This window comes from Macaca nemestrina, chromosome 2, assembly GCF_043159975.1.
Source record: "Macaca nemestrina isolate mMacNem1 chromosome 2, mMacNem.hap1, whole genome shotgun sequence".
In the NCBI taxonomy this organism is placed as follows: domain Eukaryota; kingdom Metazoa; phylum Chordata; class Mammalia; order Primates; family Cercopithecidae; genus Macaca; species Macaca nemestrina.
The window spans coordinates 24351446-24376790 of NC_092126.1; the positions used below are offsets into that span (position 1 = coordinate 24351446).

The 25345-nt window shown below is 44.0% G+C and overlaps 1 long non-coding RNA gene across 1 annotated transcript; it reads right to left on the reverse strand.

Annotated features, from left to right (window-relative positions):
* Window positions 1-4970: 4970 nt before the first annotated feature.
* On the reverse strand, window positions 4971-24583 carry LOC139361857 (uncharacterized). The gene is made up of 2 exons (XR_011619639.1): window positions 24308-24583; window positions 4971-5486 (listed from the first exon to the last, which is right to left on the reverse strand). It is a non-coding gene; the product is annotated as an uncharacterized lncRNA (long non-coding RNA).
* Window positions 24584-25345: the final 762 nt, after the last annotated feature.

The following is a 25345-nucleotide window of genomic DNA, read 5'->3' on the forward strand; positions in this document are numbered from 1 at the left end:
GAAAATAACAAAGTAAGAGGACTGACACTACCTGACTTCAAGAACTACTATAAAGTTGTAGTAATCGATACAGTGTGGTATTGGTCAAAGAATACACAGATATATGGAACAGAAGAGAGAGTCAAGAAGTAGATCTATATAGTCAACTGACCTTTGACAAAAAAGCAAAGGCAATACAATGAAGCAAATATAGTATTTTCAACAAATGGTACTGGAACAATTGGACATCCATGTGCAGAAGAAGAAAAAAAGAATTTAGACACAGACCTTACATTCTTTACAAAATTTAACTCTAAATGAATTGTATACCTAAATGTAAAATGCAAAACTGTAAAACTCTCAGAAGATAACATAGAGAAAATCTAGGTCATCTTGGGTATGCCAATGACTTTTTAGATACAGTATCAAAGGCATGAATTGTGAAAGACAGAATTGATAAACAGGACTTCATTAAAGTTAAAGACTTCTGCTCTGTGAAAGACACTGTCAAGATGGTAGATAATACACAGACTGGGAGAAAATATTTACAAAAGATATACCTGATAAAGGAATGTTAACCAAAATTTAACAATGAACCCTTAAAACCCAATAATAAGAAAACATACAATCTAATTTAAAAATGGGAAAAAGACCTGAATAGACACATCACCAAAGAAGATATTAAGATGGCAAATAAGCATATGATATTCAACATCATATGTAATTAGGGAATTGCAACATAAAACAACAAGGCTGGGTGCAGTGGTTCATTCCTGTAATCCCAACACTTTGGGATGCCACAGTGGGCAGATCACTTGAGCCTAGGAGTTCAAGATCAGTCTGGACAACATGGTGAAACCCCGTCTCTACAAAAAAAATTAGCCAGGCATGGTGGTGCATGCCTGTAGTGCCAGCTACTTGGGAGGTTGAGGTGGGAGGATCATCTGAGTCCAGGGTTGCAATGAGCTGTGATTGTGCCACTGCACTCCAGCCTGGGTGACAGAGTGAGACTCTGTCTCAAAGAACAAAGAAACAAACAAACAAACAAAGAAGCCCAATGAGATAGCATTACACACTTATTAGAATAGAAAATCTAAAACTTTGACAACATCAAATGTTGACAAGGATGTAGAACAACAGGAACTCTCATTCATTGGTGGTGGGAGTGCAAAATGGTGCAGCCACTTTGGAAGACAGTTTTGCAGTTTCTTATGAAGTTGAACATACTCTTGCCATATGATCTATCAATTGTGTGCCTTGGTATTTACCCAAAGGAGTTGAAACCCACCCACACAAAAATCTGCCTGTAGATGTTTATAGATTTATTCATAATTGTCAAAACTATGGAAGAGGGAATCTGTATGTCTAATTTCATATCAATTAAACTTCCAATCAAATCTTGGTTTTAGCCCTCACCCTACACTAGCATTTAGAAGTATTTGGTCCCTCAAATTCTGAGATTTTCTAGTTCTGCTGAGCAAATTCGTCCTCAATTCATAGGAAGTACGTTTCAGTTTCTCAGTTCTGCTAAGTCAGCTATTGTTTTTCCATGTTCTTTCGCTTTTCCACAATTTTATTAACATCGCTCATCTGCTGCCAACTCTTCTCATTCTCTTTGTCCTCATGGGTTTAAATTTCCTCATGGGTTGAAATTTGTTGTCATTTGTCCTCATGGGTTTAAATTTGCTGTCGTTTTAGTAGGGTGTGGGGAGAGAGCAAAGTTAATATGTGTGTTCAATCTGCCACATTTAGTCAGAAGTCAGAGGTGATCATCACCATTTGGAAATCCTCCTTGGCTGCTAGAGACTGTGGCCACAGACACTCCATTTTTTGAAGGTTGGTTGTGTAGCCAAACAGTGTTTGAAGGGCACACGAGGAACTTCTGTGTGCCCTTAGTGCTGCAGTGCAGGTGGTGGCTTAGGGAAGGTAGAGGAAGGAGAGGTCTCAGCCCTTTGAAGAGGAGCCTCAATTATTAATAAATCTATAAACTGTAAACCTCACCACAGCCCTATTTTCTGGATAAGGAAACAGTGGTTCAGAGAGATGATGTGACTTTTCAAAGGTCTCTTATCTGGTTGATGGCAAAGTGGGGTGAGACCCTAGGCTTGTCTGGCTTTCCACAGTGGTCTTTTCCCAGTGTGAGAAATTATTTGGTTCCATTCTCTACCTCTCCTTGTATCCCACCCTTTACAGTTTTGTGTCCTGGTTTTGCGTTTGACCCTGTGACTCTGTTGGGCTAATGGAATGTTAGCTTGTGTGATGTCGCCAAAGGCTTGAAAAGTGCTTGTGCATTGGGTCTGCCTCCGCTGCACTACAGGGCTCAGAAGAGGAAGGGAGACACGTAGACCAGAGATGCCCAAGCCCAACCAGCCTATGCTACCAGCTGACTTTCAGCCAGCCCACAAATCCCCAAGAATAAATAATTATTGTTTTAAGGCAGTGAATTTTGGGGTGGTTGGTTACACAGCATTTTTGTGGAAAGAGCTGATACAACATGTCAGAGAAACTCCTGCCATCAAGATAAATTAACAGACGACTGCTGGTGGGGAGTAATAAAAAGGCCCAGCATCTGCCTGGCTGGAATTGCCAGATTTAGCAAATAAAAATACAGAACCCAGATCAATTTACATTTTAGATAAACATCAAATGATTTCTTAGCATAAGTATGTCTCATGTAATATTTGGGAAGTACTTAAAAAATGATTGTTTCTTTGCATGACACATTTCACTGGGCATACTGTTTTTTATCTGGCAACCTCATTCTGGCAGATCTGCAGAGTCAAACTATGCAGAAAGCACCTGTGTATAAAAGTGGGCCTGGGCTAGAAAAGAAGATATATTAAAACAAGTCATTTTCTCCACTCCTCACTAGGCAGTAAGTGTATTTATAGGGCAGGCTTAATTTAGGTCTCTCAGGTAGCTTCTCATAGAGGGACTGAGTCAGAGAAACCTGCCTGAAATACTAAGAATGGGCCGGTGACTGGGAGACGTTCCTTTCAGCTTTATTATTCAACCACACTAAAATCGGGGATCCATCAGGGAGGCTCTGACTTGCCTGCCTTCAGCAGCCTGTGGCTCCAGCATCCTTCTAAACAATCTGAAACCTACATCCCTTTAGCTTGGATCCAAGAAGTGTTTCCCGGGGCTACTGCGCCATCTGTCTCCCAGGTGCCTGCAAGGAAAACGTTCTGTGGGGGTGGGGGAGAGAAGGGCTGCAGCCCCGGGCTCTGAAAGCAACTGGCTAAGAACTGTTTGTCAAGAGGTCAGTCCTGCTCCCCAGTGGCCAGTGAAACCAAGAGGCTGGATGAAACCTGAATAAACCAAACACTGCAAGAGGTCAGAATGCTCAAACAGCCATGATGTGGGAACTCGGTCTATCCTCTGCCTCATCTCTCTCTTTAACAGATTCCGGCAAGCCACTGTTTTTGGCTTTGCACAGCCTAATTGGCCATTTTCATGAGTAGTCGCCAACCCAATCCAGGAGGAAATTCCACGCTGTCAGCCAGCAGCACAGATTGTTGCAGGAAAAATGACATAACTCATCCTCTGGGCAAACTTGCAAATGATTACAAATTTCCCCATCTCTCCTCCACTCACACAGCTGGCTGGAGAAGAGTGTAAATTTTTCCATGGAAATAGGAGACTTTTCCTCCATGTAATTTCTTGTGATCAAACAAATCTCTATGGCTATTGATTCGCTTTCATTTCTGATTTCATTCCCCCTGACATTCAAATAGAACGTATGTAGCTGCTCGTGGACACTTCCCAGGACTCGGATATACCAAGCTCTCCTATGAATACATACAATGTTAGGTTCCCAAAAGGGACGATGGCCAGCTAAAATTCTGCACTTCTAGATAAATGACACCATGAAAACCAAAGAGGCACAATGTGGTCATTGGGGTGCAGAACAGCTTGGCATAAACCACAGCTCACTCATCTGAGGACCAAGGTTGACTAATTCTGCCCCTGACAGTACTCTATCTTCTCCTGACCCAGGCTGTCACTCAGATGTTGCTTGTAGATTTCATAGACTCTTCCACTTGGATTCAATTCAGAATAATTATTGAGCCCCAAGCCATGCTCATCTTACCGAGCGAGGCTCCAGGGGAATACAATAATCAATCATGCACAGGATCTGGCTTCAGGAAGTTTGCTGTTTAGAAGGAAAGGAGATCTACAAATTGCTATTATGTAAGAAGAGACCGATAAAGGAATAGCATGGAAGTAGTGGCAGTTGGAGGAGGGATTTGGAGAGATGCTGCTTGGCAGCAAAGACCTGGGGATGTCTCATGGAGGAGGCAACATTTGAGGTGGACCATACAGGGCTTCAGTGATGGCCCCTAGGAGGCCCGGAAAATGTAGGCACCAGGACAAGCAAAGTTGAGTGAGAGTCATCCCAAAGAATAGGGCTTGTAGGGAGAGAGAAGTCAGGTTTTAGTGTGAGACGAGAAGTTGAGCCTCAGAAGCACTTCCTTGGGGGATAAATCAGACTTTGTTTTGTGTTCCCAACAAAGTCCCAAGATGCTGAGGAATCTTCATCCTATAGTGCACAGTTCAATGCTTGCACATTCCCCTCTCCTTTACAAGGCCAGATCTAAAATATTTTACCCTGGTGGCTTAAAGGATTAATCTTATGCATATCAATGTTAAGTTATAATAATAATTTCTTAGGTTGTTTCTTTAGAAGACCTCAAATAGCTCTGAGCTCCAGCTTCTCTGTGGATAAAGAGAAAGTAAATGCCCCTTGTTGCAAAAACTTTTGGAGCAGCGAGAAACCAACCTGTCAACTGAAATTGATTTATTCACTCAACTGCAATGACCCGACCCACTTAATACATCCCCTGAGAGGGAGCAGTTTGCTTCATTCAACCCATAGGATCAAGCTGATTATCATATAATAGTGTTACATCTTCATGAGTAAGTCAGGGTAGAAATTACCATCCCCACTTAATAAATGGAGAAAATTAAACACAACTTTCACTGTCACACAAGAGAGATACTTGCCTATAATATGTTCACCAGATCATCCTAACACATAGTTGCCTTAGGTATAGGATGAATCCTAGACTTCCTTTGCACCTCTATGTGTATATTTTCCTTAACAAGAAAGCCAGATGCTATAGCACTTCTTTATCATCATAGGAAAAGAGAAATCTAGTTTTGCACTTTCTTCCCCCACTTATTTCGAAATACCTGGTAGTCTCTGTTTTCTTCCCTATACGGCAGTTCCTTCCAACCTTTCTTGATCTTGTTTAGAATAATTCTTTGTCAGTCCTTTCCGTGTCTACAGCCTGCAGGCTGAAGAAGAGCTCAGAGTTCCGACAAGCAAAGTTTGATTCTGTGACAAGCTGGCTCTGGGCATTTGGTCCACGAGGAAATGACGTGTGTAGCAGTGTCAGCCTCCAAAACTTCCACCTGGCCTTGATCACCCCAGGTCTCCAGACACTTATGCGTATTCATCTCGGGATGCAACACAGCTGCTGGCCTCTGAGGCCTCTCAGTAACTATGGAGACAGGAATATAAACATCAGTGAGTAGGGCAGGAAGCAGGCGGCCAGTCTTCGGAGTTAAAGCATTGGTGGGATTCATTCTGCATTGTGATGTGTTGCAAATGATCAAAGCAGAACTACTAGGTCTTACTTATAACAAATGGGATGACGGTAGTTTTATGGTGAGACTCCTCAGTTATGTCTCCATTTTTATCTAGCTGCTTAGTCATTCACTCATTTATTCCACAAATACGTACTGAGGTGTTACTACGTGCTAGGTACTGTTTAGGGACCAGAGACAGAGGTGAATAAGGCAAATCCCTGACCTCAGAGAACTTACACTCGAGTAGGGTGACCAGAACTACCCCAGTTTGCCTGGAACTGAAGGGAGTCCTAGCACATGGGAGCTAAAACTGGAAAAGTTTTGGGCATATTGGGACAAATTGGTCACCTGCGGGGGAAACACACAGTTAATAAGTACTTAAATAAATATGATAACTTCAAACAGTGATAAGCGCAATGAAGGAAGTAACACTGAGTGAGGTGCTACTGAGCGGCTGGAGGTGGGAGGAGGCAGGGTTTGGTTGATAGCTGGGGAAAGAGGAGGTGACTGAACTGAAGCCTGAGGGGCCCTGGAGGAGCATTGCAGGTTGGAGGAACAGGGACAAACTTGACAAGTTCGAGGTAAAGAAGGAAGGCCAGTCCAGCAGGAGTGCAATGAGAAGAGAGGAGAGGAAGTTGGGGCCTGGGCAGGCCATGTCTTTTAGGTGTGATAAGGATTTGGGGATCCTGTAAGTATTAATCCCGCAAACTCACACATACTGTGGCCCAGTGTTCTTCCAGGACTTTACATATGCCGACTCTTTTCATCTTCATAATAAAGGCAGGCTGGTATCACTATCCTCTTCTTGTTACAGATGAAGAAACTGAGGCACAGGAGGAGAACTGTCCCACATCCACATAGCATCAGTGGCAGAAAGCCAGGCTTCCAGCTCAGGTGGTCTAGCCCTGCATCTGCCCCCTTAACTGCTTCCCCACACAGCCTGGGTTTCAGGCAGAAGGGCACCAGGATCTGAGCCAGACCCCAGCTGTGGCCTCCCTCTTTGTCTCACTTGCTCCCAACCTATCAGATCCCAGTACCTGGTGGACTGTGTGAAAGTCTCTGATTATCCATGGGCTATGCCACTTGGATATTTTCTTTTCTTTCTTTTTTGAGACGGAGTCTCGCTCTGTCGCCCAGGCTAGAGTGCAGTGGTGCAATCTCGGTTCACTGCAACCTCCGCCTCCTGGGATCAAGCAGTTCTCTGCCTCAGCCTCCTGAGTAGCTGGGATTACAAGCGCCCACCACCACGCCCTACCAAGTTTTGTATTTTTAGTAGAGACGGGGTTTCACCATCTTAGCCAGGCTGGTCTTGAACTCCTGACCTCATGATCCGCCTGCCTCAGCCTCCCGAAGTGCCGGGATTACAGGCATGAGCCACTGCGTCCGGCCACCACTTGGATATTTTCATGATGGGGTTCAAATTGAAGAAACCAGGGAGGTAAAAATATTATGGCATATTGCTTTTTTAACTTCCACTTTGCTTCTTTGTAACCACCCTCAATATGTTATTCTTGCCTCTTGTTCAATATAGAAAACAACATAACCATCCAACTGCAAAGGCTGTTTTATCAGCAACCAAATGACTTTATCAGGTATGGTTAACAGTGGGTTTTCTTTCCTCTACCATTTCTGATAAAATGTTTGCACAGCATTATGTGAGGAAATATAGAGCTACAGCAATAAAAAATGAACAAGGATAATTTGTGTGTTGGCATTTCCACAATAGAATGTCAAATATTTCATACCCCAGTGATATTAAGCCTTTCTACGCTTACTGCTACTTTCTTTTAAAAAATGCTTTATGTTCATTTTATGATTAATCTTAAACTGCACATATATATTTTATATACTCTTTTTATACGATATGTTTCTCAAACAATATTTTAAAGTCTGTCATAAAAATAAATATGTCTTGAGCATTGAAAATGATACCATGTCAGGTAAACTAACAGGCATTTGCAACTGAGAGGGAACATTCTTTCTAAAGATTATTCAGCCTTCGTTTTATGTAATACCCCGTATTTTTCCAGAATTCCTTGCAAAGATCTACATAGGGAGTTTGTTGCTTTTCGTAGAACATGGTGATTAATCAATGTAGACTCATTTCTTCTCATTATTCTTAGAATTCTTCACACAGAAACTTTCCAGGTGGTAGATATGGATAATCAGATCCCAAATTTAACTAGACGTTATCACATTTTAAGAGTACTTACAAATCACAAATTGTGAAATGAGTTGAAAAATAGTCTATATGCATCATTTGAATTTTAGGGATTTTTCATTCTTAAGAAATAACCTTTAAATTAAACCACAATAAATATTGAATTAATTATTAATTAACTATTAATTTTTTTTTTTTGAGATGGAGTCTCACTCTATCGCCCAGGCTGGAGTGCAGTGGCGTGATCCCGGCTCACTGGAGCCTCTGCCCCCTGGGTTCAAACGATTCTCCTGCCTCAGCCTCCTGAGTTACTGGAATAACAGGCATGCACAACCACTTTCAGCTAATCTTTGTACTTTTTTTTTTTTTCAGTAGTTACAGGGTTTCACCATGTTGGCCAGGCTGGTCTCAAACTCCTGACATCAAGTGATCTACCTGCCTCGACCTCCCAAAGTGCTGGGATTGGGCGAGCCACTGCACTCGGCCCACAATGAATATTTTAGATTAAAAAGTATCAAATGCAAAAAAAAAAAAAAAAAAAAGGCAGGGGAGACCTGTAGCTAGCTCTGGTTTCACATTTCAAAACAAACAAACAAAAACAACAACAACAACAAAAAGCAACCCTCAAAACAGAAGGGTCTAGTCCTCAAGCCTCCCTGTGGTATCCAGGAACCTGGCGAAGACCTTGCTTGCATGGTCTATGCAGACATTTGGTCTCCAGGTTCAAAGCTGGTCTGAAGGAGAGAAGATAAGAGGTTCACAAAGCTCTCCCAAACGGGAGAGTTTTGGAGCCCAAGGTGATTTGTCTTTGGGAATTGCAAGGATTGGGTAGTTACATAAGTAAGTACAGATGTCACATTTGGTATCAAATAAATTTTTTATTTCTTTTTTATGGCAACGAGAGAAACACAGCCTCTTCAGCATCCCGGAGTGGGCAACAGGGAAAGATATCACAGACACTTGCCATCTGACAACTGGATACTGGTACCCAGATTATGGGAGTGGGGAATGGTAGGTGTGGTAGGTTAAAAACTGGCCACCAAAAGATACGTCCCTCTGCAAATCCCCAGAACCTGTAACTATTACCTTGTATGGCAAACAATATTACATTATACAGCAAAAGATGCAGTTAAGGATCTTGAGAGGAGCTTATCTTGGATTATGAAGATGAGCCCTAGTGCAATCACGTGTATCTTTATAGCAGAGAAGCAGAGGGAGTTTGGGCAGAGACCTACACAAAGGAGAAAGTGATGTAAAGACAGAGGCAGAAATTGGAGTGATACAGCCGCAAACCAAGAAATGCCTGTCTACACCGGAAGCTGGAAGAGGCAGGGAACCTCCACAGAGTTGCTGTAGGGGATGTGGCCCTGCCAGTACCTTGATTTCAGACTTCAGGCTTCCAGAACTGTGAGAGAATACATTTCTGTTTTTTTTGTTTTGTTTTGTTTTTTAATTTTTTTGTAGACAGGAGTGAGGAATCTTGCTTTGTTGCCCAGGCTGGTTTCAAACTCCTGGCCTCAAGAGATCCTCCCGCCTCAGCCTCCTGAGTAGCTGGGACTACAGATGCAAGCCACCATACCTGGCTAATTGTTTTTTGTTTGTTTGTTTGTTTTCTGAGACAGAGTTTTCTTCTTGTTGCCCAGGCTGGAGGGCAATGGCTCGATCTCAGCTCACTGAAACCTCCGCCTCCTTGGTTCAAGCGATTCTTCTGCCTCAGGCTCCTGAGTAGCTGGGATTACAGGCATGCACCACCATGCCCAGCTAATTTTGTATTTTTAGTAGATATGGGGTTTCTCCATGTTGGTCAGGTTGGTCTCGAACTCCTGACCTCAGGTGATCTGCCCACCCCAGCCTCCCAATATGTTGGGATTACAGGCATGAGCGACCGCACCTTAGCCACTAATTTTAAGTTTTGTGTAGAGACAGCATCTAGCTGTGTTGCCCAGGCTGGTCTTGAACTCATAGCCTCCCACCTTGGCCTCCCAAGGTGCCGAGATTATCAAGGTGAGCTTCCATGTCCAGATTTACATTTCTCTGTGTGCGTGTGTGTGTGTGTGCATGTGTGTGTGTGTGTTTTAAGCTACTAAGTCATGGTAATTTGTTACAGCAGCCAAATGGAATTAATACAATGAGTAATAGGTATGGGGGAGGTAAGGAGGAAAGGAAGTTACTTTTTAGCTGAATACTTAAAGAGACTAGATCCTTCCATGAAGTCACTGTACAGTGTAGAGATTCTGGGAGTTGGAAAACACCTGTGATAGTCTCTGGCAAGCAGAATCCTAAGGAAGGTCATGACCTCCACCCCTGGGTGTTGGGTGTTACTCTTGTGGTTATGTAACCTTTTTTATTTTGTTTTATTTTATTTTTTATTTTATTTTATTTTATTTTTTTGAGGCAGGGTCTCACTCTGTCACCCAGGCTGGAATGCAATGGCATGATCATAGCTCACTGCAGCCTCAAACTCCTGGGCTCAAGCAATCTTCCCACCTCTACCTCCTGAGTAGCTAGGACTACAGGAGCACACCACCACAGTTGACGAACTTTTTATTTTTTGTAGAGATGAAGTCTTGTCTATGTTGCTAAGGCTAGTCTCAAATTACTGGCCTCAAGCAGTCCTTTTGCCTTGTTCTCCCAAAGTGTTGGGATTACAGGCATGAACCACTGCATCCAGCTGGCTATATTACTTTATATGGGAAAGGGATTTTGCAGATATAATTATAGTTACTAATCGGTTGATTTTAAGATAGGGTGATCATCTGGTGGCCTAATCACATGAGCCCTTTAAATGCAGAGAGTTTACTCCACCTGGTAGCCAAACAGGATACAGTGAGACACATTCCAGCTGGCTGGAGAAAAGCAAACATTCGTGTTGTGAACTGCCAATGAAGAGAGGTGGATGGAAACCTTAGTCCTATAGCCATAAAGAAATGGATTCTGCTAACAACCAGTGAGCTTGGAAGACGATCATGAGGCCCAGGTGAGAAACATGTCAGCCAATACCTGGATTCTAGCCTTGTGATGCCTTCAGTAAGATCCCAGCCTCACTGTGCCCAACTTCTACCTAACCTACAGACCTGTAAACTAGTAAGTGGGTGTTGCTTGAGCTGCTACATGTGTGGTCATTTGCTACACAGCAACAGATAACTAATCTACATCCCTAGGTATTGAACTGACCAGGAGTGGGCAGGGAGGGTGCAGGCAGGAAAGAGTTCTCTCCAGCATCCTGCCTCTACACATTCCCATCTGCCTCCACCACCTACTACACGCACCGCTACGTGCCCAGGCTGTTGAGAATCTACCAAAGCCCAGGACACATTTTTTTATTATCCGATTTATCCAAGTTAATCCTGAAGAAATGAAGTTCTTAGTCTACCAGAGGTTCCTGTAAGCAGGTGCTAAAATCATGTGATATGGAAAAATAACTTGGCCAGGCACAGTGGTTCACACCTGTAATCCCAGCACTGTGGGAGGCCAAGGCAAGAGGATCACTTGAGCCCAGGCAACAGCCACTGGGCAATAGCCTATAGAGATGTAGACCTCATCTCTACAAAACATAAATTAGCCAGGTGTGGTGGTATCACTTGCCTGTTGGCCCCGGCTACTTGGGAGGCTAAGGTGGGAGGATCACTTGAGCCCAGGAATTCAAGGCTGTAGTAAGCTGTGATCATGCCACTGCACTCCATCCTGGGCAGCAGAGCAAGACCCTATCTTAAAAAAAAGAAAAAAGAAAAGGAAAGAAGCCTGGGCATGGTGGCTCATGCTTATAATCCCAGCACTTTGGGAGGCTGAGGTGGGCGGATCACCTGAGGTCGGGAGTTCGAGACCAGCATGACTAACATGGAGAAATCCCATCTCTACTAAAAATACAAAATTAGCCGGGCGTGGCAGCACATGCCTGTAATCCCAGCTACTCAGGAGGCTGAGGCAGGAGAATCGCTTGAGCCTGGGAGGTGGAGGTTGCAGTGAGCCGAGATGGCGCCACTGCACCCCAGCCTGGGCAACAAGAGCGAAACTCCGTCTCAAAAAAAAAAAAAAAAGAAAAAAAGAAAAAAAGGGAAAAGAAAAGAAACTTGCCCATTCCCACCTGAGATTTCATGTTATTGTGCAACACACACACACCATGGTACAGCTAAATGCTAAGATGTATTTTGCCCGCTTTTGAAGAACAAAAACTATAGACATTCACCACTTCAACCAAGAGGAGGAAAACTGCGCTGGATCCACTCAGAAATGAACTTTCTCTCCATGGACTCCAACCCCACTCATTTTCTTCGTCTCTGGAATGAGCCAGCTCTTCCTGTCTCCAAGGTATTTTTCCTTGCTCTCTCTTTGCCTCAGTAGCCTTTCCTCCACTCTTCCAATGACTGACTCCTTATCTTTAAGGTTCCAATTTAAATATAATCCCCCTAAACTCTTTTCCCTGACCACCCAGTCTAAAACTGGCCTCCCTTATTAGTCTTTCCAAATTTCTTGTTCTTTTTTTTTGTCATGGTACTTTATCACATTTTGACATTTTGTGATTATGTGTTTTTTTGTTTGTTTGTTTGTTTTTTGTCTGCTTGCCTGACCACTACACTCTAGCTTTCTTTGGTACTCTTTTGGTTGCAAGCAACAGAAACTGCCTTTGGCTTGCTTCAACTATAAGACAGGTAGCTTTTGTAATTTAAAGAAAATTCCTGTCTCAGCAAGGACAGGAATGATAAATATGGTAGGAGATTCCAGACCTTCATTCACAATTCCAGGCACTTGAGAAATCTGGGAGACCCCCACTCGTGTTTCAGATTCCTGGGAGAGAGAGTCTGATAGGTTGGGTTGGGTTGAGTTTCTGCATTTGGACATCACTGTGCTTCCTACAGTGGGCCACTCTGAGGTTAAGAAAGCACAATCTGTTATTTTGTCATGAGAAGGGAGGAAGGGATGAAAGTAGATGGCTCTGAGCAGGGAACATAGGAACACCACCAAATGTTATTGAACATGGATTGTGCATAAGGCCCTGGCTAAGCATCCCTACCCTATCTTTAGGTCTCTGATTTGTTCAGTCTCCCTGAAGGCCTTTCGGTTTTCAGATGACACAAGTCCCCAGCAGCTGTTGTCACCATCAAGAGGCTCTATGCCACTGTGCCTAGGTGAAGGGGATGCCATAGGCTAATCCAGCTTGTTGCATTTCACAGAGCTGGAGGGGTCCGAGCATACCCGTAACAAGACAATCCAGGTACCAGAATACAGTGAGAAAATCTGCGACTCTAAAGAAACTTGAGGGAATTTTGCCACTGTGATTTTAACCAAGTCACTTAGCCTGTCTGAGCCTCGATTTCCTTATCTATAAAATAGAAACAATTACATACATATGCATGGATGTATACATACACGTGCATGTGTATATATGTATACATGTACAGTTGACCCTTGAACAATATGGGTTTCAACTGCATGGGTCCACTTATATATGGATTTGTCTCAACTAAACAGACCAAAATACAGCATTTGAGGGATGTGAAACCTGCTTATAAGGAGGGCTGACTGTTTGATTTTGGTGTATGTGGGAGCCCTGGAGCTGATTTCCTGAGTATACTGAGGGATGACTATATGTGTGTATGTGCACTTATATACGTGTGTGTGTGTACACATGCACATATATACGTGTGTGTGTATAATTGTGAGAACATTGCTTTTAAATGGCTGGCTGGTAAAGACTTTCAAAGATTACTTTCTACTACATCACCTTATTTTATTTTCCCAATACTACCTGTCACCATCAGAGATTATTTTATATATGTATTTATACATCTGTTTATCTGTCTTCCCACCTGAATGAAAGTTCTAGGAGGGAAGGGACTTATCTGTCTGGTTCAAAGCTGTATTTTCAGTATCTGGCACATAGTAACTCCTTAATAAATATCATTTGAACAAGTGAGTGCATGAATGAATGAACAAATGGGGACCCAAGAGGGAACAGAAGGGAAAACAGTAGGTGCCATCTTTCTCTATAGAAGTGACTGTGAGTTCCAGCAAATAGGCTGCACCCTGTAAGCCGCAGTTTCTAGGTTCATGTAATTCTATTTTCCTTTTGCATCCCTTGACTGAGTCCCTCTTATGTGAACATTCTAGGCTTGTCTCAGCTACAGAGGAGTAAGAGGAAGGCTGAGGATCAGAGGACCCCCACTTCTAAAGATGTTGGGATGCCAGTGACAACAGTGAGTCAGGAGTCAGGAATTTTGGTGGAGGTGCCCCCCTCTGTCTGGAATCAACCTGGGAGCTTCTGGGTGGTCTGCTTGATGAAAGCAGCAATTTCCTTAACTCTTCCTTACAGGGCTGAGGACTCAATGACATCATGTATAAAGTACCTGGCACATAGTAGGTCCTCCAGGAATGTCAGTTCTAGAAATTAGGCTAAGACTCCATGATCCCAGCCCAGTACATGTTTCTCCGTCAGAACTGGCTAAACATTGCTGCTGAGTGATAAACTATACTTTCTCAGAATCACTGCCAGCTATCCCCTTTGGCATTTTCTCTTTTTCAAGAAAAAAGTTTCCTTCTCAACAGTGTAGCAACTCAACTCAAGCAGAGAAACACAGATTGCCAGGTGTGCAGCCAATCTTCAGTGCAATCTAGTGGCTCTCTGGTAATGAAGTTCCACAAACAATGGAATGGCTGACCCCTGGTTCTAAAGTCTTCCCCCTACCTTGTAATTAAACACCTGTTTATGGCCCCAGGGGAGGACAGGTGAATGATGTGATGCTACGGTACATTTTCAAGGAAACCTTCTTTGTGGTCCTGGCAAGAAGATTCCTCTCAACAGTCTGGGCACCCCCCCACCCATTGTTCACAGAGGCTCAGGGGAGGCCCAGATGGATTCATGGCTGTGAGGAAGCTGCCCAGACAGCCCTCCAGGGTCCAGGAGTGTGGCTTCCTAAGCAAACTTAGCAGATATAGCAGGTCACCTTTCAGCGGGGGTTTTAGAGTTACTTGTGATTGGATTGTTTGCAATTCAATGGATAAATGCTTGAGGGGATGGATATCCATTCTTCATGATGTTTATTTCATATCGTATGCCTCTATCAAAACATCTCATGTACCCCATAAGTATATACACCTACTATGTATCCACAAAATTAAAAATTAAAAAATTAAGGCCGGGTGCGGTGGCTCATGCCTATAATTACAGCACTTCGGGAGGCCAAGGCAGGCGGATCGCTTGAGGTCAGGGATTCAAGACCAGCCTGACCAACATGGTGAAATTCTGTCTCTACTAAAAATACAAAAAAATTAGCTGGGCGTAGTGGTGCATGCCTGTAATTCCAACTACTCAGGAGGCTGAGGCAGGAGAATCACTTGAATCCGGAAGGCCGAGGTTGCAGTGAGCTGAAATCACACCACTGCACTCTAGCCTGGGTGACAGAGTAAGACTCTATCTCCAAAATAAATAAATACAAAAAAGATAATTACTTGTGAGATGTTTTTACCTTTTTAAACACTTTAGCTTGCTTTATCTTGAGGACCCTTCTTTGGGGAGTCTCAAATTGTAAGATTCCAGAAATCCAAAGAAGCTGGAGAAGCAGCTGGTGAATTTCAGCAGATTTCACTGGCTGAACCTCCCACTTGTGAGACCTGGTGCAGGGAAGCTACTTTGCCCCTCTGTAAAATGGGAATAATAATAACCAATAATACGTATCTTGTGGGCATACATGATTGCATGATTTAGAACAGTGCCCAGCACTCTGTATCATTCAACACACATTTAGTCCTCCTTTTCTTTTCTCTTTGTTGCAGAATGACTATCTTGATTGAGTGGGAAATACTTTAACATGATTTCAAAAAAAAAATCATAATTGCACATGGATTACAGTAAAAATAAACTCTCCCTCCTACTCTTAACTGTCATTCCCCTCTCAGAGAAGGTTTCAGTTTCTTGCTTATCCACCCAGATAGTCAATACAGACATTGGTACTTACATATAGGCACTTTTAAAATGACAAATGGTAGCACACAACACACTTCTGTGACTTTCTTTAAAAACAAAATAACAGCATTGAGCTAATTCACATACTGTACAATTCACCCATTTGAAGTGTGTTTTGCCTTTTTACGTATCACTTATCTCAGAGAGTTCTGTATCAGAATTACTACATACATCTCATTCTTTTCTACTACTGCACCTCATTCCACCACACGGTTGTCCCATAATTGTATTCACTCAGTCTTTTTTTGATGGACATTGAGGTTACTGCTAGTGCTGAAATAAGTAATGAGTACCGCTGGATGTGGGCCTTTGTGCATGTCCAAAATGTTTCTCTGAAATTTCTCTTCCTGCCCTTATCCCTTCACTGAGAGCACAGACCTGCTCTTCTGTTATTGTCAATAACAACATCACTAACAAACATGATGCTGCAAAATAAAGCTTCAGATTGTTCTGCTGTTACTGTTGGCTTATGGTTTTAACATATACTGGGCAACTCATGTTATTATCATTATTAGTTTTATTAATGAGACTGAGCATTTTGACAGGGGCTTGGCAGAAAAGTGACAGGGAAAATTGGGGGATATTGGTGGTTTAATAGATAGAATTCTATTTACTATTAATAATTGTCAAGGCTGGGTTTGGCAAGCGATAATCGTGGACACATCATGCACACTGTAAAACCATCTTCTCCCCATTTCTCTTCCCCATTGCACTCAGAAATGAACTTACACGGACTTGCATAGAGCTCATCCTTAGTTGTTGGAACAGTTCTTGACAACCTGAGGCTGAAATGAAGATCCCTGAACATTTATTTGACGAGAGACCAGAGGCATGTTTCAGTCCGTCTCATAATAATAGCAGGAGATACTTACAAAAGCTTTTGCCACTGGCCCGACGCAATTCTAAGCCCCTTGCCTGTATTAACCCGGTTGCTCTTCACAAGCCTAGGAGACAGAAGCTGTTATTATCATAATCACTCCCATTTTACGCATGAGGAAACTGAGGCATGTGGAGGTTCTGTAAATTGTCCAAGGTCTTCCAGCTCGTGAGTTGGGGAGTCAGGATTTCTCTGGCAACCTGACTCCTTTATTTGGCTAACTGCCCCTTTTTATGGCTGCAGAGACTGTAGATGCCACGGCATTTTGTGTCTAAGACACAAAATGTGTGAGAGGATCCAGTCCCTAGCACAATGCTGAGCTCAGAGAAGATGTGTTATATATTACAATAATAATATTATTAATGACATTCTCCTGCTTCTTGTTACATTCTTCCCTCAAAGATGTACTCTCCTGAAGGCTTTCAGGGATGTCCTATGAAAACACAAATGCACCTGGAAACAAATAAGACTTCCTGGTTAGAAGTCTGTTCGGTGAAAGGAAAGCGCCCTGGCTTAATTCTCTGCTCTGTCACTTGCAAGCTGAGTGACCGCAGGCCATTTCCTTCATTTTTACCCAGCCTCAGTTTTCTTATCTGTAAAAGTGGGATGAGAGTGACATTATGCCCATGAATTGCTGCAGAGCACTGCACAATGAACTTGAAGTCTTCACGCAGGTGTGCCAGCAGGGGAGGCAGTGGAGAATCGTGGTTCATACACAAACCTTGGGCTCTAGCTGCTTGCTTTCAAAACCCTCCTCTACCATTTGCCGGCTGGGCCGAACTGGGCAAATCATTTCTCCTCTCTCTAAGCCTCAGTGCCTCATCTGCCAAATGAGCCTTTTAATGGGACCTATATGGCAATTAAATGACATGCACTTGCAAAGTACCTAACAGCGAGTATTGGGTAAGAGTTAGGTATAGCTATCTTGATTGTCTGGATTGTAAAAAATGGTTGGATCGGGGTTCTCCAGAGAAACACTTTATTGCCCATTATATTAGCTTGCTGAGGCTGTCATAACAAAATTCCAGACTAGGTGGCTTAGACAACAGAAATTTATTTATTTATTATTTGTTTTTTGAGATGGAGTTTCACTCTTGTTGCCCAGACTGGAGTGCAATGGCGCCATCTCGGCTCACCACAACCTCTGCCTCCCGGGTTCAAGCGATTCTCCAGCCTCAGCTTTTAGTAGAGACGGGGGTTTCTCCATGTTGGTCAGGCTGGTCTCGAACTCCCGACCTCAGGTGATGCGCCTGCCTCGGCCTTCCAAAGTGCTGGGATTATAGGCGTGAGCCACTCTGCCCAGCCAGAAATATACATCTCACAGTCTGGAGGCTGGAATTCCAAGATCAAGGTGCTGATTTCTTCTGAGGTCTCTCTTCTTGCCTTGCAGATGGCCACCTTCCCTCTGTGTCCTCATATGGCCTTTTCTCTGTGAACACACATCCCTGGTGTCTCTCTGTGTCCAAATTTCCTCTTCTTATAAGGACACCAGTCAGATTGGATTAGGGCCCACCCTAATGGCCTCATTTTAAATTAATCACCCTTTTTAAGACCTCGGCTCTGAATACAGTTACAGTCTAAGGTTCTGGGGGTTAGAGTTTCAACTTACGGGGGCGGGGCACAGTTCAGTCCTTAAGGATGGTCTAATATCTATTTGAAAGGATTATTTTGATAATTAAAGAAACAAGGCATGTGACAGATATATGATGGCTTCTGTCCGTAACAGCCACTCAGTTTAAAAAAAAAAAAACTAGCAAGTTTCTAGGTTATGGTGATGCTGCTGGTCCAGGGACCACAGTTTGAGAACCACTAGCCTAGTTATTCCTTGTGCATCCGAGGCTAAGAATTAATAAAACGGTGGGGAGTGTGCCAGGAAATAATGGTTTACACAGGTGTGCTGGATTGCATTTCTAGGTGTCCACTGGGATGACCCCAGGTTAGCTTCTGCCCTATTTTTCCTCCAAGGATAGGAACTAGAAAGATTTTCCAAGCAATTTGCAAGACGTGATCCTGCTCAGCTCCATGCCCCTCCTTTGTTACCTTCCTCTCTTCGTTCCACCTGGTGCCTGCTGGCTAAAGCCCTGTTAATGAGCCGGCCCGGCTCCCCAGGCTGTTAGAGCCCTTGACGAGAGAGGGATTCACAGCAAGAAGCTGGCTCTTCACAGCGCAATGGCTCCTACAGGAGGGAACAGAACCGCAGCCTCTAGAAATGTCAGTTTTTCCCGCAGAGTTGACTGAATGATGGGAAAAGGGAAGGGTTTTCTCCTTCTCATTTAAGTAGTTTTTATGTGTCTAAAGATGTTTTATAGAAACAGAAATTGTACCTGATAAAGTGCCAACATTAATCCATTTGATGTGTCTAAAGGAGGCATCTTCACAGCAACATATCTTATTAATGTAATGCTGATGGATAAGAAATGGCAGAGGATGATTTCAAAAGATTTTTTTTAACACGATGAGAAAAAAGAGAGAGTGACTTCCAATTTTATTTTTTCCTGTGAGTAAATGTATCTTTAATCCTAACAGAATGTGCTGAAATAGAGTTTTGGCAAAAATCCAAAGGGAGTTTTCAGAGTGGGGCAATTTCTTTTTACATCTGCTTTACTGGCTCAGCCATTAGACAAGCAATTCAGTTCAATAAACATTTATTTCCTACTGTGTGTCAGGCACTACACTGCAGTCCAAGGAGCTCAGAGGTGAGCTGGAAACGCAACAGATGACGGTGCGGCGTGACAGCTGGGCAACTCCCATCTTCTACTCTCTCAATCTATGAACCTTTTATTATTTCTGAGCACCCAGTATGTCTTACATGGTGCTCTATGACAAGAAATCACACCATCTACTCCACTTATGCCAGAAGTTCAAGAAATTCTGTATTTTTAAAGTTATGTTGGCCAGGCGCGGTGGTTCACGCCTGTAATCCCAGCACTTTGGGAGGCCAAGGCGGGTGGATCACCTAAGATCAGAAGTTCAAGACCAGCCTGACCATCATGGTGAAAGCCCGTCCCTACTAAAAATATAGAATTAGCTGGGCGTGGTGGCAGGTGCCTGTAATCCCAGCTACTCAGGAGGCTGAGGCAGGAGAATCACTTGAACCCGGGAGGTGAAGGTTGCAGTGAGACAAGATCGCGCCACTGCGCTCCAGCCGGGGCAAGAGCAAAACTCCATCTCAAAAAAAAAAAGTCATGTCAATCCCTAGTAAGTCCCTAAACATCTTCGTGAAAGGAAGCATAGCATTAATTACGTTAATATTTCCAAAGGTGTTTTACATGCATATTTGAGGTCTCTGGTTTAGAATACATGTAATACATTGTGATTCTTTTTTGTTTTCTTTTTTTGACTTTTGAGACAGAGTCTCACTCTGGAACCCAGTCTGGAGGGCAGTGGAGTGATCATGGCTCATTGCATCCTTGAATTTCTGGGCTCAAGTGATTCTCCCACCTCAGCCTCAGGAGTAGCTGGGACTACAGGTGCATGCCACCTTGTCCAGCTAATTTTTGTATTTGTGGTAGAGACGGGTCTCATTTTGTTGCCCAGGCTGGTCTCGAACTCCTGGGCTCAAGTGATCCTCCCAAAGTACTGGGATTATAGGTGAGAGCTACTGCACCCTGCCTTGATTCTGCTTCTGCTGCTTCTGCTGCTGCTGCTGCTGCTGCTGCTGCTGCTGCTGCTTCTTCTTCTTCTTCTTCTTCTTCTTCTTCTTCTTCTTCTTCTTCTTCTTCTTCTTCTTCTTCTTCTTCTTCCTCTTCTTCTTTTTTTCCAGAGATGGAGTCTTGCTGTGTCACCCAGGCTGGAGTGCAGTGGCGCAATCTCAGCTCAGCTCACTGCAACCTCTGCCTCCCAGGTTCAAGCTATCCTCCTGCCTCAGCCTCCCAATAGCTGGGATTACAAGCATGCACCACCATGCCCAGCTAATTTTTGCATTTTTAGTAGAGACGAGGTTTCACCATGTTGGCCAGGCTAGTCTTGAACTCCTGACCACAAGTGATCTGCTAGCCTCGGCCTCCCAAAGTGCTGAGATTACAGGCATGAGCCACTGCACCTGGCCTACCTCGATTCATTTTATAGGAAAGTAACTAGTTGTTTATTACTAAAGACAGTTAAAAAATCATAATTATCAAATGATTGGCTTTTGTTCTATGTTAGAGGGGATTCAATGTCACTCTCATTCACTTGCATTACAACAGGCTCGCTGGGAACAGCCCCCACACTCAGTGTGCTAGTGAGAGTGGCAAGAATGCCCCTCTCATCCATCACGGGTAGCTTTGCAGAAAACCAGACCAAGGGTGGCTGACCTAGGCAGGACAGGGTATGTTCCAAGCTGGGATTTTCAAAGCTGGACATGTCATGTGCAAAACAAGGCTAAGGCTCTAATTTAATCAAATTATACCAAGAAACATGGAAAAGAAACCAGCACTACAGAGAGAGAATGGGTGGAACATACAAGGAGAGAGAAAAGGGAGAATGGAGAGGAGAGAAGAAAGGTCATGATGGAAATAACATTAACTTCATCTTCCTTTGGGATCCAACTCCAAGCTGGCAGAGCAGCAGCCTTCTAGAGGTGCAGCCCCTAAAGTTCAGGGGTCAATAATCTTAAGGGTGTGCACATTTTTATTTCCTGAGTCATTATTTTTGAATTAGGACTGGGGTCTTTTATTTTATGTATGTATGTATATAAAGACAGGGTCTCACTCTGTCACCCAGGCTGGAGGGCAGTGGTGTGATCATGGTTCACTGCAGACTTGAACTCCTGGGCTCAAGTAATCCTCTCCAGCCTCTCAAGTGGATAGGATTACAGGTGTGCCTCACTGTTCCCGGCTAATTGTTAAAATTTTTGTAGAGCTGAAGTCTCACTATGTTGCCCAGGCTGGTCTTGAACTCCTGGCCTCAAGTGATCTTCCCACCTCAGCCTCCCAGAGTGCTGAGATTGTGGGCATGAGCCACCGTGGCTGGCCAACTGGGGTTTTCTGAGAGTTATCGGACAGAGAGGATGTGTTTGGCAAGAAAGTTTGCTGCATCATCTTTTCATTTTCAAGGGACCCTTCAAGAACCTGGAGCCTAGGCCAGAGCACTGTCAGCTATAGGATGCTTTGCAAAGAAGAAATTGTCATCCTGAAGGCCCAGGACAAAATCACCCAATAAAGCGCTGAAGCAGGATGTCTGCAGGTAGGCATCTCGTTCCCCTTTTTCTTCTCTTTATCTTCCTTTTGTAATTTTCCCTCTTCTCCATTTAAGTGCCCAGCTTGCTTCTTCCCTCCCTGCCTCCCTTCCCAAGCACTGTGTGAGTACAGGGCTAGGCACTGTGGACACAGAGGGGCAGGTTAGTAGGGTCCTGGGCCTGCCATCTGAGGATGTTCTCCTCATCTCACTACTGGGTTTGGGGGATGAGGATCAAGGAAGCTCCCCAGGAAGGCCAGTTTTGCCGAGTCTTGCCAGAGGAGTTGGCCTCAGAACAGACGCAGGAGCAAGAGCAAAGGCAGGGGAGCAGGGCAGGTTCTGGAACTGCATAGGACCCAGTGACTGGAATGTGGCTGGTAAAGGTAACAGGTGGCTAAAGTGGTAAAGGTAACAGATGGCTGCAGAAGGGGAGAGATGGGCTGGAGCGCCCTAAAGGAAGCAATGGGGGCTGGGCGTAATGGCTCACGCCTCTAATCCCAGCACTTTGGGAGGCCGAGGCAGGCAGACTTGACGTCAGGAGTTTAAGACCAGCCTGGCCAACATGGTGAAAATACAAAATTTAAAATACATTAAAAATACAAAAATTAGCCGAACCTGGTGGTGCACACCTATAATCCCAGCTCTCTGAGAGGCTAAGACAGGAGAATCCCTTGAACCTGGGAGGAGGAGGTTGCAGTAAGCCAAGATTGTGCTACTGCACTCCAGCCTGGGTGACAGAGTGAGACTTTGTCTCAAAAATAAACAATAAAATAAAAAAAAGCAATGGGAACTACTAGAGAGTTTAAGCAAGGGTGTAATTTGATTTTGCATTTTAGAAAGACCCTTCTGGCTACATTTTGGAGATTGGATGATAGACAGCAGGGAAGCCAGGTAGGAGCATTTTGTGATTTGTTAGTGATGTAATGTGCTACCTTTCTTGGGAATGTTACATTCTTAACAGGCCCCCAAGGAGAGAGTGATGCTCAACACACAGAGATGAATTGCTCATGTTGGAATTCTCTGCACCTGGAGAAAGATGTCAGGGGACCTGGGGGCCTACCTTGCTGCTGTTAAACCACACCAAAGACAGGTGCGTATGCAGGGAAGAGCATCAGGGAGGAAAGGGGGTGGGAGAAGACACAGTTTAGGAGTGGAGGCTAGGTGTGGGGGTGGCAGGGGCTAGACTTAGGGAAGCGGTGATGGGAGACCTCAGTCAGCAGTCAGAGCAGCAGTTCACGGCCTTGGCTGCATGCTGGAATTACCTGAGGGCCTCCTGATGCTGAGGCCTCAACCCACACCAATGGAATATAGACTTCTAGGACTGCACTTCAGACGTCAGCATTTCTCAGGCTTCCACACTGATTCCAATGTGTAGCCAAGATTGCAAACCACTGCCCTAAAACGATGATCCGCAAAATGTGGTTTGTGGACCCGTGGCCCTGGCATCAATGGAGAACTTGTTAGAAGTTTAGATTCTAGGCCGGGCGCGGTGGCTCAAGCCTGTAATCCCAGCACTTTGGGAGGCCGAGACGGGCGGATCACGAGGTCAGGAGATCGAGACCATCCTGGCTAACACAGTGAAACCCCGTCTCTATTAAGAAATACAAAAAACTAGCCGGGCGAGGTGGCGGGCGCCTGTAGTCCCAGCTACTCGGGAGGCTGAGGCAGGAGAATGGCGTAAACCCGGGAGGCGGAGCTTGCAGTGAGCTGAGATCCGGCCACTGCACTCCAGCCTGGGTGACAGAGCGAGACTCCGTCTCAAAAAAAAAAAAAAAAAAAAAAAAAAAAGAAGTTTAGATTCTAGACCCCAGCCCAGACCTGCCGCGTCATTCTGACGCTACATTTTACTGAGATCTTTGGTGATGCTATCACATTGAATGCACATTGGAATCATTTTGGGAGCATTTAAAAACAGATATTTTTAGTTTTATTTTATTTTTTTATTTTATTTTATTTTTTTCCGTAGGACAAAAAGACATTTGAGGGAAATTTCAAGTTATTTAAATTTTTTTTAAGTTATTTAAATTTTTTCAGGTTTTTTTTTTTTTTGTAAGACAAAAAGACACTTGAGGAAACTTTTTCTTTTTTTAAAGAAAATCTCAGTGCCTGGGTCCCACCTCCAGAAATTCTGATATTATGGATTTGGGGTATGGTCCGGGCAACAGTACTTTTCAAATCTCCACAAGTGCAGCCAGGGTGGAGAAGGGCCCAGAAATTCTATCAGTGTTTTTCATGGTCCTGCAGCCTCAACATAGAGAGGAGGGGAAGGCTTAGGACTATACAAACCTGCAGTCTTTTAGCTAAATAAGTAAGTTTAGAAAAGTTACTGAGAGTTTTAAATACATGAATGGAACCCGTGTCCTCTGCAGCCCATCATTCCTGGTATTGAAGTTCCTGAGGAGGCAAAGCAGCCAGAACATTTATACTAAAATACGTTCCTCTGCCTGTTTACCATGTGAATCCCATCTAAGGGCTTAGCCCTGTGTGCCTAAGTGTCTGCATCTGTACAATGGGCACAGCAATGCCCAGTTGAAAGGATCAATAAAGGAAGCTGTAGCCTGGGCTCAGTGGCTCATACCTGCAGTCTCAGCTATTCGGGAGGCTGAGGTGAGAGGATTGCTTGAGTCCAGAAGTTCGAATCTGCAATGAGCTATGATTCTGCCACTGCACTCCAGCCTGCGTGACAGAGCCACACCCAGTTTCTGAAAGAAAAAAAAATAAAAATAAAAAAGGAAGCCGTGGTGCAGGCAGGTGGCTGCTAAAATGGCCCCAGGCATCTTGTTCCTGGTGTTCATATCCTGTGTAACTTCTTCCCTTGTGTAATTTCACTCAGGCTGGACCTGGTGACCTGGCTTCTAACAAGTAGACCATGGCTAAAGTGATGAATGTCACTTCTGAGATTAGTTTGTTGAGACTGCAGCTTCTCTCTCTCTCTCTCTCTGTAGTGGGAAAAGCAAGCTTCCATATTGTGAGTAGTCCTACGGAGAGGCCCACGTGTCAAGGAACTGACGTCTGCAGCCAACAGCAAGGTCCTGACGCATGTGAGTGAGCTTGGAAGCAGATGCGCCCTGGGTTGAACACTGAGGATGAGTGCAGCATGCGAGAGACCTGAGTCCTTTATGATCTAACCTCAAGAGCTACACAGCAACACTACAACCATATTCTATTTCCTGGAGCAGTTATAAGACACACAGTTTCAAGAGGAGGGTGTATTAGTCCATTCTTACACTGCTATAAAGAACTACCTGAGACTGGGTAATTTATGAAGAAAAGAGGTTTAATCGACTCAGAGTTCCACAGGCTGTACAGGAAGCATGGCTGGAGAAGCCTCGGGAAACTTAAAATCATGGCAGAAGGCAAAGGGGAAGCAGGAACATCTTACCATGGTGGAACAGGACAGAAGGAGAAGGGGAAAGTGCTACACACTTTTAAACAACAAGATCTTGCGAGAACTCACTATCATGAAAACAGCAAGAGGGAAATCCACCCCCATGATACAATCATCTTGCATCAGGCCCTTCGCCCAACACTGGAGATTCCAATTCGACACGAGATTTGGGTGGGGACACAGAGCCAAACCATATCAGAGGGGAAATAGGCTCTACCTTTCAGGGGA